This window comes from Balaenoptera physalus (genome assembly GCF_965194825.1).
Source record: "Balaenoptera physalus genome assembly, chromosome: 15".
Classification (NCBI taxonomy): Eukaryota; Metazoa; Chordata; class Mammalia; order Artiodactyla; family Balaenopteridae; genus Balaenoptera; species Balaenoptera physalus.
The window spans coordinates 78,368,920-78,384,747 of NC_138894.1; the positions used below are offsets into that span (position 1 = coordinate 78,368,920).

The 15,828-nt window shown below is 59.3% G+C and overlaps 1 protein-coding gene across 3 annotated transcripts in view; it reads left to right on the plus strand.

Moving 5' to 3' along the window:
• The first annotated feature begins 977 nt into the window (after window positions 1–977).
• Window positions 978–15,828, plus strand: part of DNMT3A (DNA methyltransferase 3 alpha) — a 99,010-nt gene continuing 84,159 nt past the window's right edge. For 2 of the 3 annotated variants that reach the window (XR_014254220.1, XM_082427459.1), the window contains exon 1: window positions 1,580–1,717. The gene's annotated coding sequence lies outside the window, so the exon portion shown is untranslated. Of the gene's footprint in view, window positions 1,123–1,579; window positions 1,718–15,828 lie in introns of those variants that run through there. The other variant, XM_082427460.1, reaches the window with a different exon arrangement.

Consider the following 15,828-nt stretch of genomic DNA (forward strand, 5'->3'; position numbering starts at 1 on the left):
AGCGGCATGGGGTGACCACTTGAGTGAGGGTGACAGGGAAAAAGGCCAGGACAACTGTGTAGGGAGTGGCCTCTGACCTTGGGGCATGGGCAGTGGGCAGACTGAAGGACCTGGAAGCATTAGAGGGCTCCTGGAAGGAAACCTCTTGGATGAAAGGTCAGCTCTGTGTCCCAAAGAGTTAGGTAACTGTTCCTGTGACCCCTGGAGGGTTGAAGTTGGTGGCGGTGGAGGGAAAAGTACAACTGGTTTCAGCAGTGAGGGCCTGAGTGTCCATAAGTGGGATGGTGGGTGCCTGGGGAAGGGAGCACACCATGTCCTGGGGCAGGGAGCTCAGGGCACTGCCATGTAGCTGAAGCACTGGGTGGAATGGGGGTACACAGTGGCAGATGACTGGTGGAGGTACAGGCAGAAGAAAGGAGCCAGGCTGGGGAGTCAGGGGGCCCAGCACCAAGCCCTAGCGGTGGCAGTTGGCAGAGTGATGAGCAGAGGGGTGGCTGTGCTGATGGAAGTAGACAGAGATGCCCCAAGTCAGAAACCTGGAGCCCTGGGAACTCTATGGGAAACGAGAACAACCCTCGCGGCAAAGGGGTGAGTAAGCATGAGGGCGGAGTGTAGGTGTGTGCACAGAATCTTAGAGCTGGAAGGGATCTTCAATGTCATTTAGTTCCACCCCCGAGCCATGAAATCTTTCAGTCTTCCACTGACCAACTGAGGACACTCAACTCTACTTGGACACCTCAAGGTACGGGGAACTCACTCCCTTCAAGGGGGCTCATCCTATAGAGGTGCTGGAGCCTCCCAGACAGCCTGGATAGGCCTGGCGCCCCGACCTTGGTCCTGTTGAGTGGGCCGGCCTCCACTCGGCGGCGGCACCTGGCGGGGGTGGCGGGTGGCGTGGGGCTTGCGGCGCGGATGGGCCGGCGCTGCTGTCCCCAGCCCCAGTGCTGAGGCAGGCAGAGTGCAGTGGGCTCTGGTGGAGGTCGGGAGAACTGCAGGGCGAAGACCGCCGGGGGCTCCGCGGGCTGCCGGGGGGAGGCACTTGACACCGGCCGCGGGAGAGGAGGGGCCGCTGTCCCTGCGGCCAGTGCTGGATGCGGGGACCCAGCGCAGAGGCAGCTCCAGGTAGCGGGGCGCCCCGCGGGGGGAGGGCTGCCGCAGGCCCCCGGCGGAGTGGCCGGGAGAGCGGCCGAGGCGGGGTGCCCGGGCCCAGCGCAGGGTCGGGGTGCAGCGAGGTCCGGCCCTCCGACCCGCAGCGTGCGGGGACCCCCCCAGCGGGGGCGTAGAGGCCGGGAAGTCGGGCCGAGGGCGCTAGGACCGGCCGCGCGCCCAGGCCGCTCCCGTCGCGGCGCCCCGGGGCCCCCAAGTCGGCGCTGCCTCCCGGGCCGGCTCCGCAGCGCCAGGGCCGGGGCCAGCGCGGCCGCGGGGGGCGAGCAGCGGGCGGAGGCCTGGGCCCGCGGGCGGCCGGAGGGAGGGAAGGAGGAAGGCGGAGAGAAGGGGTGGGAGGGGGGGACCCGGCGGAGGAGGCGGAGAGAGGGAGCGCGACAGCGAGCGGAGGGAGGGAGCGAGCGAGGCAGGCAGGCGGGCCGGGAGGGAGGGAGGGAGGGCGCGCGGGCGGCGGCGGCGGCGGCGGCGGCGGCGAGAGCAGAGGACGAGCCGGGACGCGGCGCCGCGGCACTAGGGCGCGCAGCCGGGCCGGCCCGACCCCACCGGCCACACGGTAATGAGCGCCGCTGCTGGCGGCCCGGAGGCCGGCCCGGAGGCGGGCGGGGAGGAGGGGAGCCGGGCGGGGGGCACGGCGGCGGGCAGTACCCGGCTCGGGGCACGCTCCCGGACCCCCGCAACTCGGCGCCGGGCGCTCGCGGGGCCAGGGCTGCGGGCGGCGACGGCGGGCCGGGCTGGCCGGGGCGGCGTGGGGGATTTGAGGGTTTGTTTATGTCCCCGCGGGCTCGGCAGGCGCCCCCTCCCGTCCCGCCCGCTCCCGGCGCGGAGCCCCCTCCGCGCCCCCGCCCGGCTCCGGGCTCAAGTTCAAGTCTATACAATGCCGCGGGGGGCCTCCTCCGCCGCCGGCCTCAGCGGCGGTGCCCCGCTAGGCGCTGCCGCAGGGGCCCCGGCCTGGCCGCCCCCGCCTTCCGGGCCCTGCCCCCGCCCCGGGGCCCAACCTGGGGCCTGCGGCCGGGGCGCCGGAGGGCGCGGACCCCGACCCGGAATAATCGGCTCCCGCCGCGGCCCGCAGGGAGCGGGGGAGGGGGGCGGGGGCCGGGCCCCGCGCAGGCTCCGCGGCGGCGGCAGAAAATGGCAGCCTGGCACGACCCGGCCCCCCGCCCCTCCCCCCGGCTCCCGGCCCTCCTCGGCCCGGCGGGGCGGGGGACCCGGGAGGCCCCCGGGGGCGGGCCGAGGGGTGATCGGGGGGCCGGGCCGGGGAACGCTGCGCAGCGATCTTCCTCCGGCCACCTGTGGCTGGGGGAGCGGGGTGCCAGCGGATCTGGGAGGGGCTGCGGGGGTGGGGAGAGTGCCACTTGGGGGGCACACCTCTCCGCGGAGAGTCGGGTGGCGCGCGGGGGGGACGTCGTGCCTGGCTCCTCCCTGCCCCCGCCGCGGGCCGTGGGAGCCGGGGCGGCGGCGGCGGCGGCGGCGGTGGCGGCGCCGCAGTGTGGGGGCGGGGCGGGGGCGGGCGAAGATCCCGGGCCGGGGCCGCGGGGGCCGGAAAACGCAGGGGTGGGAGCCGCAGGGCCTGGGCCTGGAGCGTGGCTGGTGGGGACGCCCCGGGTCGCCCCCTGCAGCAGCACCCACCCCCCTGCACACACTCAACACGCACGCGGACACACTCACGCACACGCACCCCCGCTGGGCCGTTGCAGACGTGTCCTTGAAAGCTTCGCATCCTCACGGTGAAGGACGAGGCCTCGCCGAGGCTGCGGATCGGGGTCTTCGGCTCCACGTCCCAGCGCCCCGGGAGACCCCAAGCTTCCGAGCCGCAGGCGGCCTCGGTCCGTGTCCCGCCCTCACCCCAGCTCCCCTCCCCCTCCCTCCTCCCTCCCCCTCGGCTCTGACGGAGCTGGCAAGGGTCCAGGGCCCGCCCCCGGCCTCCCCCAGCCCCCCATCGCTGGGGCCCGCGGCCCTTTGGCTGCCAAACTGCTTTTCGCTTTCTTGGAGGCTCCCTTCTTGGGGGCACCCACTCCCTTCCCTCTCCCCCCCATTAGTTCCCCCTTTTCTCTCCATCCCTTCTGTCCTTCCTCCACTCTCTAGTGCAAAGCCAGTTGAGTAGGTGTTGGCCCCTTGGGTGGGGAGTGAGGGGCTTACTGGTTCTCAGGGGCTCTCTTCCCCAGCTCGCGAGAGGAGCCCCCTGTGCTTGCACCTTGACCCAAGATGGCGTCCTGCACCCAGCTAGGCAGCTCTGGCCTGTGTCTGGCAGGGAGGAAGGGCCCGGGCCCCGGAGCCACACAACTCGCCCCCTCCCAAACCAGAAGGGACAGGAGGCTGCAGGAGAAGAGCCGGCCGCCCTGTGACCCAGCTTGCCCCTTGCTGCTGGGCCCGGAGACTGCCATCACCATCCCTGAGGGACTGTTCAGTCTTCATGTTTCACCCTGGGCTGCCAGCGCTGAACCGGCCTCCTGGGCTGGCGGGCTGCGAAGGGATCCTGGGATCAGGTGCTGCTCCGCTGTGCCTCCTCCCTCCCAGGCAGATGTGACAGCTGCAGCCAGGGAAGCTTTTCTCCTTGGGCGATGCTGGAGAGCTAGGACTGGCCTCTGGGATTTGGGGAGCCCAGCTGTCAGGCGGACCCTCTTTGGTCTGTCCCCTCTGCTGGCAGGGGTCGTCTCCTGGTGGTTTCCTGAGCTGCCTGGGTTTGGAGGCTTGGGCTGTTAGGAGTTCCTGCTAGGTTGCTGGGCCAGGTGGTCCCCCTCTGCCTCCAGGTCCCATTGAGGCCCTGGTTGGGCTGTTTGACAGGGATCTCTGTGAAAGCGTGAGTCTGTGTGCGTGTGTGTGCATGTGTGCACATGTGCTGCACGCAGGCAGTGGCCCAGGCAAACTTGTGTGGCGGGTCTGGCACCTGCCCGCCTCCCTTCCCGGGCCCCACTCCTCTGGGCCCTGGCTCCCTCTCCAGCCTCTTGTCCAGCTCCTTGGGGCCTGTCTTCAGCTACTCATCAAATGCACACTTCCTGGCTCGGGCGGACCAAGGCTCTCCTTGTCCTCCTTCCCAGGCTCGTGGGCCTGCAACAGGAAGCCGACCTTAGAGAAGGTGAATTCCTTCTAGACTCAAGGAGTGTGGTCCACAGTGCAAGGGCTGCCCCCCGCCGCCCCCAGGCACTGGAGAAGCAGAGAAGAGGACAGCCATGCCATGTGTCAGGGTGTCTGCGGACGGGATTCCTCTGCGGGGTGAGAGTTGGACTGCAGCTTGAAGGTCCATTCCAGCTTTTAAATTCTATGGCTCTGATTCTAGTGGTGGAATTTCAGACCCAGGAGTGGGGGCGGGGTGGTCTCGCCTCACAGCGATAATCAGGAATGGCTTCCAAGGAGAGGAGGCCTGAGTGAGAGCAGGGCCTCCTGGGGGGTGGGCCTTTGAAAGGAGAGGGTGGTGTGAGGGGTGAGGGCCCTTCAGGAGACAGGTTTGTCACGTCTGACTGCACAGAGAGTGTAAAAGTGCAGCCTCTGGTTAAGCCTTCACACGTGTGTGTCCTTCTGTAGGTTTACGTGTACACTTGTGTGCGTGTGCGTAATTTCTGAGGTTTCCTCCCTGAGTCCAGTTTGCGGTAAGCTCCTGAGTTCCTTGTGGACCTTCTTGAAGCTGAAACTCTAAGCTTCTCATCCTTTCTTGGTCTCTCTGGTGACCAGCCCCCATCCAGGAGCCCACCCAGAGTCATCTCATTAGAACAAGAGAGGCTCCTAGTGCTTTTCCTAGCACAGTCACACATCACCGCCATTGGGCCCCTGAAAAAGCCTGCAAGGAAGACAGACAAGCTATAAAATACTTGCCCAGGGTGACCTGGCTGGGAAGAAGCAGGGCCAGGCCTGCCCTCTGGGGAGCTTAGACTGTCTCCTGCTCCAGCTCTCCCGGGCTCCTGCACTGTGTGTTAGTTTCTCCTCTCAGTTTGTGGTCTCCACGGGACCTTGCCCTGGCCGCCTCTGGTGCCCCATCAGACATTTTGTGGGGTTTCCATGAGTGTCTGCTGGACATCTGTGTTTGCGTCCCTGTCCTCCCCCGAGTGGCAGGTTTGGTGGCCCGGCTCTATTCTGCTTGCTGCTGCTCTGCCTTCCCCGAATAGCCATCGCCTGCTTATAGGCCAGTTCCTTAGGCTCAAGCCCACCTGAAAAACCTAACTTCTTTCTCGGACTCCATCAAGGCTCCCTTTTGTGGGAACCAGATAGAAAGGGGACTCTGAGAGCAGTCTTGCCAGCTCTCTCATGGGTGAGTTAAAAATAGACCACCCTCTCCCCATCCTCGGCCTGAAATGTTACCATTAGAATCCAAGCCCTAGAGTTTAGGGTTGAAAGAGAACTTGAAGCTCTGAGAACACCTGGAGCTAGGTTGGGGGCTGTTTGGGTGTGGAGCCAGGCCCGGTTTCTTCCAGGGCTGGAAGTGCTACCCAGAGCCCGAGGCCGAAAGGGCCAACTGTGTGCCTGTCACATGCTCCCCCCCCTCGGCACTTCCTGCCACCTTCCACTCTCTTGAGCCTGGGGTCCCTGACTTGGTGCCTGTGTCCCCTTCCCCCATCCCATGCCCCATTGATAGTTGAGTGTGTCTCTGGCCTCTAGCTTGGGAACAGGCAACAGTTAGGGCCACGGAGTGGCCTGTGGGAATTGTTTCCACTTCCATTCTGGTGTCTAATGGATGGTAGTGCCGGTCAGGAGCCCGACTGCCCTTGGAGGCTGGGCGTCTCTGTGGGCCTGTGTGCTCTGCTGCTCCTGAGCAGGGCTTTTAATAGTAAACGAAAGGTGCCAGATTCCTTTCCACTCAAATCTTGAGGGCTCGTTTTCAGTCATTTCTCTCTTTGACTCTCTTCCCTTAAGAAGAACGTACCAAATCCGAGATCCGTGCAGTGTCGGAGATTCGCGTGTGTGTCTCCAAGCCTGCCTCCCCTTGGCTAAGTGTGTGGGCAAGCCAGGGTGTGGTGCACGTGTGTCTGTGCATATTTCTGTGTACGCGGCGCGCAGCCGCGTGGGGACAGAGAGCCTGGACGTGAGCTTGCACATGAGCCTGTCTCAAGGCAGCCGAAGGGAGGGCCCCGGAATCAGAAGGAGCGGCGTTCGGACGCTTCGCAGTTGTGGGATCTGGGGCAGCGCGATTTCTCTGAGCCTCCAAGTTTCCTCACCTGTAACATGGAAACAAGACCAGGCGCTACACATAGGTTGTTGTAAGGATTAGAGGAGATAATGCTGGTTCCGCTCTTGGCAGAGTGCAGGCGCTCAGCGTTAGCGTGAGTAGCGTCATCATTTGGGCGGCTCGCGTGGCCTGGCACTGCAGGAAGTGCTCTGTGAAGTCTTGTCCACCTTCCTGCCTCTCTTGCAAAATCTTGGACAGATGAGGAAAGTGCTGATTCTGATTGAAAAATCTTCGGAGGTGGGAGGCTCCTCAGTGCCATTTAGCAATCCGTTCCAGAGTGTAACGGATCGCGTTGTCAACAGGTTGTCTTTGTATCCACCTTAAACCCCTTGTGCTATAGTTTCAGCTCTTTATTCGGATTCTGTCCCGAGTGCAGCCTGTTTGTTGCCCTGTACCAGGGTCTTGCTGGGCAAGACCCTGTGCTGGGCTTTGAGGGGACACACGGTGAGTTTAGGGTGTGCCCAACTAATTAGTGACCACAGACCAAGGTCAAGGGAGAGGGAGAAATAAAACACTCAAAGGACAGTGAGGTCACAACCAACTGGAGGGATCAGGAAAGGCTTCTTGGAGGAGGTGGCTCCTGTGATGATCCTCAAAACACAGAGATGGGGCTTCCAGACCAAGGAGAGGAAGCCAGGCTGCCGGGGATAGGGTGGCTGGAGTGTGGCGGAGACTCCAGGGCGGTGAACAGGGCCTCGGAGGCCAGCCTGAGGCCCCACGCTGATTTGAGGGGAGTGGGCCCCTGCGCTCTGTAACTCCCGTGTGGCCTGTGGAGAATCGCTTAGAACTTCCCTGCTTGTGGCTGTGAGGGGCGGCAGGGGAGACTGAGGGACGAAAGGGAGGGAGGGGAAGGGGCCGGCTGAGCTCATTTGGTATAGGATCTTGATTCCTTTATATTCTGTAGACTAGAGCTTAAGAGCTCAGACTTGGAGGGAGACAGAGCAGGGTTTAAATTACACCAACCCTGGGGGGTCGTGGCGATTAAGGGGAACGCCAGCGGGGCAAGGTCTCTGTCAGTGATGGCAATCATGATGTGAATGGGCGGACGAGGGTCCCTGGCCTGGCCTCCCAGAGGTCTCCGTGTCCCGTTTTTGCATCCCCTTCCCCAGGCAGAGGCACCCCAGCATCCAGAACATTCCTGTAAGGGCTGCAAGCACAGGGAAAGGGGGCATCAGCAGACCCTGACTCCGCCCTGCCCTCTTCCCTCCCTCCTCCATGTGCAGCTGAATTGAGCCCCCAGGTTGGAGGGGAGGTGCCCGGGCTGGCGGCCGTGCCCCTAGGTGTGGCTGCAGGTGCCTGGCAGGCCCCGGCAAGGACAGCAAGTGGGCAGGGCCCGCCAGGCCACATCTCCCTTGCTGATCACATAGCAGGCCTGTCTGGAGGACAGCGACAGGGGGAGGAGGTGTGGACGCCTGGGGCTTTCCTAGCTGCATCCCAGCAGGGAATGAAAAAATTTTTTCAACTGTAGCTCAGCAATGCCCACTCCCATCCTGCTCTGGTCCCCTCTGACCTCCAAGGTTTCCCAGCCTTATTTACATCTGCAATCAGATTCCTATTTTCTCTTTCCTGAGGTCATGGCCCTGCTCACTGTCATCCTTATTGATCTTCCCTCTCTGTTTCTGTTTCAAATGTCAAGGTCATTTTTAATTCTGAGCAGTTGTTAGCTGCCCCCGTTTGGGTGTACAGAGGGGATGGAGGACCATCTCTCACAGCTCATAACTGGAGGGCTGGAACTTGGGTGTCCTGACGCCTAATCTGGTGCTCTTCCTGCTCTGCGGCTATGTAGACGGCTCCAGGGGTCAGTGGGGAAGACGTTCCAGACCTAACAGATCAGCTAGAGCCCGGTGTGCCAGCGGTCCTTACTTGAAAAGGTTAAAAGATGCTCAGAGGGGACATTATGGGACACTGGGGTCAGATCTGTGGCTTACTGAGCCGTGGGTTGGATGTGGGCCCTATCATGGTGAATGTCCGGGAACGCCTGGGCTGGGAGGCTGGGGGACCTGGGAGCCTGCCTTCCCTTGGAGGTTCCCCAGAGGACACCAGGAGGGGCAGGCGAGGGCGCTCGGGCCCATGCCAGGCAGCTGGGATGCTCTGGCACTCCAGCAAGCAGAACCTGTTGACAGGGGGCTTCTTGAGGAATGGTCCTGTGTGATTAATTTTGTAGATTCTGAAAGGATACCTAAATTTGTGGATAAAGAGGAATCTAATCAGATTCTCCCGGAGGCTTTGAAATGAGATAGGAAGCGTGTCTATTCTGACATGTTAGATGTCCATGATATGGTGTGGGGTTACCCCAATAAGCAGTGTGCAGAGTGTGATCTCATTTTTGTAAAATTCCTTTAAAATACATGCCAGTATGCACACTTGCAGGCTAGCAAATGCTTAGAGAAAGTCATTCTGGAAGGATAACCCAGCAAACGTGTCAACAGAGTCCTTGCCATTTTACTTTATACACTTTCGTAACCTTTGCAAAAATGTAAAGGCACTTGCATTCCTTTCTTAATGACCACAACAAAAATAAAACCACACTTTTAAAGCTTCTGGATAAGAACTTATAAAAATTTGAGTCACCCTTGGGCTGGAAGGGTGGACTCTTTTATAATGGATACGAAACTGGCTTGGAGACTGACAGCAAAGGGTGGGGCTACTCAGGTACTTGTCTTTTCTGGAAAGGTTGCAGGGAGATTTATTGCAGACCCTGAGGTCTCCAAGCAAAGGCCTGGCCTGGTAGGGATTGGGTGAGAGTGGAAAACAGGCAGCTGGCAGCACCCTGGTTCACTCCGGGGCAGCAGACCAAGTTCGCTTTATAGGCTGATGACTGGAAACTCTCAGTTCTGACCCAGGATGGGAAACAAATCATTGAGGATCTTCCCTGAAGGCTTCAATCTCGTTGCTGTTGTGACCCAAATGGTCTCGGTATGGACCTCAGGTGACCCAGCCCTGGCATAGCCTGGGGAGCCACATGCAGGGAGGACAATGGGGCTTCAGGAGGCCCCGCCAGGGGTGGTGGGGATGCCTGGGAAACTCGTCTGGCATGTGGGCTCAAGCTGTGCCCGCCTCTGTGATCTGGAGGCCCAGGAGCAGGTGGCAGTGACCCAGGTGACAGGGTGGAGAGGTGAGGAGGGACAGATATAAATTCCTCTGCCTGTTGCTTGGCAACAGTGCCCACCTCCCCCTTCCACAGTCCCGTCCCCCAGCCCCCGCCCATGGGTGCCATCTTGGAGCTTGCTGTGCCCTCTGAGGCTGCCCCTGTTAAAGACAACAGGAGAAAGGGTATGTGGACTTCTCTGGCCCAGTCCCACCCCACTCCTGCCCCTGGAGTGAGGCAGGAAGATAAATAAGAGGACAGTAGCATGGAAGCAAGCCCAGAGCTGGTCCCTCTGCAGACCGCCCGCTGCCCCAGGCTGCAAGGGGACAGACGTGCAGGGCAAAGAAGTGACCGGGAGGCAGGCAGACCTTGATTTGCATCTAGTACTACCCTGATACTACCATAGCTATCGAGGGACCTAAAAGTCTCTGAGCTGCAGGTTTTTCATCTGTGAATCAGGTATAAGAATCGCATCCACATTTTACTGGTATTGCTTGAATCAAATGAAATACTGTGTGAAAACTGTCAGCACTGCGCCCAGCACATAGTAGGTACGCAGGAGGTGTGAGTTCTTTTTCTCTGAGTCGGGTCAGGACAGGGCTGCATGAGGGTGAATCTGGGGACCTGGCGAGATGACCCCGTTGAAGGCCCCCTTGCCTTCCAAGACCCCACAAATGTTGCCTGTCATCCTCATCACCCCTTAGGGGTCACAGGGCCTCCATTTCCTCTGTAAAGCCAGGATTTGGCTGGTTGATCTCTGAGTGCTTCAGCCAGCCCTGGCCATCTGATCTCTGGGCCTTGAATCTTGATGTACTTCTGTCAGTTTCTTGAGAGTCCATGCCCAGTGGGGACCCAGTAGGTCCCCCAAGCCCTGGGCCCTCGCCCTTCCTGCCCTCTGCTCTCTTTGGGTCCAGAGCAGGCAGTGGCCTCTCCTCTGGTTGCTGGGCCTGCTGGCAGGGCTGGCTCTGCCCCCTGGCCCACAGGCATGGGAGGGTCTTGACCACAGCCGGGCCTGGCAGCTGGCACACAGCAGTGGTTCCTAATGGTTTTATTACCAGCAACAATGTGGTGCTTGTTGCCATCCTCTCACAGGCCTGCGATTCCCAGCCCAACTAGTGGTGGCCTGAGGGCCTGCCTGGTACTGGAAGCTCAGCTGGGAAGCCCAGTGGGGCAGGGCAATTGCCTCTGCATTTTCTTTTGTCAACACCCTCTGTGCAGCCTGGACTCTGAGATGGCATGGTGATGTGCTGGGGCCCCAAGTTGGCAGGCCTGGCAGCTCTTGAGTTTTCTCTCCAGAGGGCCCTTGCTTCAGATTCACAAATAATGTTTATCTATTCATTTATTAAAGACCTACTATGTGTCAAGCACTGGCTACAAAGATAAAAGAGACTGAGCTGGTCCTCAAGGAGCCCGCAGGGGAGATGAGAGTCTGGCAAGGTGACCATTACATTGTAGGTGGGTGGAGAGAGCTCTGCAGCGTGTACCGGAGCATTACGGGGGCTCAGAGAAGGGACGTCTCATTCAAGGGGGGAGGGAAGAGCAAGAAAGGGTTTCTAAAGGAGGTGAGGCTGGAGCTGAGTCTCAAAGGGTAGGGAGCAGTTAGCCAGGTGGTCTGGGGCATTTTCTCCCTTGATGTGGCGGGAGTGATGGGATATGGGGGATCATGGGATGTGAGGCTGGAGGGCTGGGCCGAGCTGGACCACGGAAGGCCGGGATGTTACCCATTCGTCGGCGTTGGGCTTGGAGTAACGTGCCCGTATTTGCATCTGAGAAAGATCATCCTGGGGCATCAAGGAGGAGAACTTGGGCAGCTGAGACTGGGGGCAGGGAGCCCAGGCAGAAGGCTGGTGCAGGAATCCAGGGGAGCAGCAGTGCAGGCGTGGAGGAGGGCTGCTCTGTGAGGCATTTAGGTGGGAGTGACTGGGTGATGGAGAGGGTGAGGGGAGCTGGCTCAGCCCGCCGTGTGGGTGGAGGTGCCATCCGTTGAGAGGGCTCGGCTGGAGGGAGTCTGGGAGAGATCTTCCCGTGGGAGGCAGGGCTAGAGTTGGGACTTGAGGGTGGTTAGGATTTGTGCAGGCGGAGCCTGGGCTGGGCCAGGCTTGCAGAAGAGGGAGGGCCTGTGTCACCAGGCCTGGATGTGGGGACCCAGGAAGGCGCAGGGTCCAGGTGATGGATTAGAAAGGCGGGCGCATTTTATTCCGTAACTGGTAGCAATCCCTGCAGATTTTTAAGGAGGGAAGTAACTTAACCAGGCATTTGTACCACATACGTTGGGCATACTGCTGTTTGGGGGCTTGAGCAGGGGCTTCTGCTTCTCAGGTGCTCCCCCGAAAGATGAGCTGCAAGGCCTGGACCCTGTTCTTCAACTCCCCGCTGCACAGCCTGGGGTGAGTGTCATCACCCTCTGACAGTGGTATGTGAGTTGCAAAGTTGACATCCGCCCTGGGTTTAGAGGCAGGTCTGCCAATGTAGGAGGGGATAAGATGGGCACAGCAGTTTTGGTAAACAAACAGAAAAGAAACAAAAACTGTTTCTCTAAAGTAGAAATAGGAGTCTTTTGTGTGTCACAGGAAGAGCTGTTTCCAAAGAATTTCTAGAAAAATGGCATGAACCAGGTCAGCATCACTGAACCCGGGCAGAGGCAAGAGGCGGCGTGGCATTGTGCCAGGGCCACCAGGCTCGGCACTGAACAGACAGTGGTTTCACCTCAGCCCTGCCACCTCCTAACTGAGTCCTCCTCGGGAAGATCACTTAACCTCTCTTAGCCTCAATTTGCCGTCTGCAAAGTGGAGACAACCTTCCAGACTTGTGTCATTTGTTTGTTTGTTTGTTTCAAACACTGCTTCTTGCCCTAAACTTGGATATTTTATGTCACGTGTCTTTTAAAAGAATCCTTCTACAGTTGGCCTCGCGGGTATTTGAGGATTAAAATTCAGCTGTGCCTGGTCCCTGTCTGGCGCTGAAGAGACACAGCCCCGTACCGCGCGCGCCCCTCTTCCCCCGTCTCACATGCCAAGTTTCCTCTTGCTCTTTGCCTCCCGGGAGGCCTGACCCCCCAGTGGGTTTTGAGTTCCATGTTCCTGGGAAGCTCCACTTATCATGTTCCATTGACTCTTTTGTTCCCCAAACCTGGGTCACCCCAGTGTATTTGAAGAGAACCTGCTGAGCTAAATGGGAACTAGGGGAGGAGGTCAGTTCCTTGTCTCTTTTTAATGGAGGGGAGGGGAGGGTCTGTGCAGAGCTGCCCATGGCTGTGTGGAGAGCAGAGGACGAGGGAGGGAGAGGCTCTGACCCATGCAGGGCCCGGGCGGACCATGGCTAGGACCTTGCCCAGTAGCTGGCTCCTGTGCCAGGGAAAGGGGTGCAGGGCCCTAGTGGAGTCTGGGAGATGATCTCGGGGCGACCTCGGTCTGGATGGGGAGGCCAGCTTCCTCTGTGATCGGGCACACGTGGTGGCCATTGGGCTGTTTTGTGGCCCCTGTGACATGCAGCCATGGCCATGGGGAGACCTTGGAGGCATCTCTGCTCTCCGGAGGAGGCTTGGGTGGGAAGCTAGCTCCTCAGCGGGGGCTCCGGTGGAGGTGGCGTTGGCAAGAAGGCCTGGGCCGGAGTCAGGCTGTGCCTGGCCGGGGGTAGGGTGGGTGGGGACCACTGTCAACTTGAGTGCGGAAACCAGTGTTTCCCTGGTTGGTACAGACCTGCGCTTGTACCCCTGTCACAGGGGCACCCTCTGGAAGCTGGTGTGTGTGGACCGAGGGTGTGGTGGTGTAATCACACGAAATGTACAGCATAATTAATCCGGCATACCCTTAGTGGTATGCATAATTGTGCTGCATGGTAATTAGGTGTAAATGGTAAGCAGTTCACATAAATGTTTTTGTAATTGGTATTAATTTTGCAGAGGCAAACTAAGTTTATGTGGTTTCTTTTTTCTTGCTCTGTTAGTTTTCTAGCACAGGCAATTCCTAGCTTTTGGAGGAATTCTACTGCAAATGTTTGTTTGTAGGGCAATGTTTTGTATTTTCTCTCAGAACAATGTTATGAATGGTTATGAGGTTCCCAAGCTGGTTTCCAAATGCCTCTTTGGCCCACACTTTAGGTGAAATGTGCGACGCGTATGCGGGGAGGCCTCGCCTGGAATCCTCCTGCTTCAGGTTCCTGGAGCCTGCCTGTGTGTGTGTGTGTGTGTGTGTGTGTGTGTGTGTGTTTGCACGCACATACATGTCTTTCTGCATGTGTCTGTGTCTGTGTATGTGAGTGCGCCCGTGTGGGTCTGTGTCTGTGTCTCTGTGTGTGCCTGTGACCCCTGAGGCCACAGTGGCAGGTTAAGGGTGCTGGTAAAGAGGTTATTTATTCTGGTTGCGAAGGCCCTTGCGCTGGGGGATTAGGGGAGGCCTCGCGGCATTAGCTGGGAGAGAGGACACTGGGTCAGGCCACAGCAGCCGTTCAGGAGCCAGCGAGAGCCATTCCTGGGCGTTGTCTGAAGTGAGAGTCTAGGTTTCTTAAGGACACTTTACTGGCCTTTCACCCTAATTAATGACATACTTTTTTTTTTTTTTTTTGAATTTTTGCATTTAATTTTATTTTTTTTTTATACAGCAGGTTCTTATTAGTTATCCATTTTATACATATTAGTGTATCTGTGTCAATCCCAGTCTCCCAATTCATCACACCACCACCACCCCCCCTGCCGCTTTCCCCCCTTGGTGTCCATACGTTTGTTCTCTACATCTGTGAATGATGTACTTTTTAAAAAAATTCATATTTATTGAGCGCCTACCATGTGCCAGGTATCATGCTAAACACTCGACTCAAATTCTCTCATATCTTAAAATAGACTCAGGAGGTAAGGACTCTTATTGTGCAGTTTGGTAAAGTGTGGCCTGCGTCTGGGCGGCAGAGGTTTGAGGTGGGTTCCGGCCGAGCCCCCTTAGAGCTGAAGGGGTGGATGAACTGCACCAGGGCCCCCGGGCCAGACGCTAGTGATTCTGGGATGTGCTACCCAGGATCCTGGGTTCTTCTTCCTCCCCTCGGGCCCCCTTGCCCCCCTGCAAGTGGTTTGGTTTCGGTTGGGGCAGAGGGTGAGGAGAAAGCAACCAGGGAGCAGCAGGTGGTTCTGACAGCAGTGGGCTCTTTCCTGCACTCTTGGGTGGGCAGGGGCTGTGCTCCAGCAGCAGCTCCCAGACCCTGAAGACTCTCTGGGGGACCTCCTGGTTTGGGCCCGGGAGGGGGTCAGCTCTGTGGCCTGGGAGGAGTGTGAAAAGGTGCGGGCGGGGAAGCATCGCACGGATGGTATGAGGAGAGAGTGGTCCCAGGCAAGCCGGGGACCAGCTTCCAAAGGCCTGGGCAGGTGGGAGGCCGGCTGTCCCCGCTTCCCGTGGTTCACAGATACCCTGATCTAGGTCCCTCACGACCCCCGGCACCCTGGGCATCTGGGGGCTGGTGGAGCCTGCGGACCCCGTAGCAGGCGCACGTCCTGGCCTGGGGCAGGTGGAGCAGGGGCCTTCCAGTTGGCGCGCTGCCTTGGAGAACTCTGGCAGGCGACCCCTAGAATGGGCTTGTGGGGGTCCCTCGAGGCACTGCAGCGCCGTGCTGGCGATGTTGCGGCTGCCTGGGAGTGATTTCACCGCGTCCTCTCTGCCTCAGGGGTCAGGCGGAACAGGGAGAACAGGGAGGGTGGGTGGCAGAAGAGCAGGGTGCAGGACATGACTCTGACCTCATCTGTTTCGGAAATCACACACATCCGTCTACACGAGAAAAGCCAAATGACCACACAACAAACTGCTTAAAGACCCCTGGGAGGGTGGTTGAGGAGGAGCGATAGGGGCTGGGGGTCCTGAGGGGTGGGGAAGGGGGCTGGGGGCCCTATGGAAGGATCCCCCCTCGTGGAGGAGAGAATGCTGTGAACGTAGACACAAGCGTGCGGGAACAGGCAGTGTGAGCTGGGGGCCTGGAGCGATGGAGTCGGCTCGGCGAGGTGGGGGCCGGGTCAGAGCGGTAGGCTGAGGCCAGACTCGGAGAGCCGGCGGTGTAGGACCAGAGCGGAGTTCAGATCTTACAGTGTGTGAAAATCACTGGCATCATCGAGTTTTAAAAAATAACAGCTTTATCGAGATATAATTCACATACCGTACAATTCACCCGTTTAAACTATGCAATTCGATGGTTTTTAGTACATTCACGGAGTTGTGCAACCATCACCACAATCAATTTCAGAACATTTTCATCAGGCATCATAGGTTTGATTGAGGAAGCCACGTGTGGAAAATCTTTGCTGAGAGGCTGGGGTGGGAGGGAGGGACACCAGAGGCGGTGAGACGCATTACACGGTAACTGCCAAGGTCTAGACCTGTGGTCCCGAGGGCCTGGAGGGCAGGGGTGGAGAATAGGGGCCCGAGGATCAGGTGCCTGGTGCAATGTG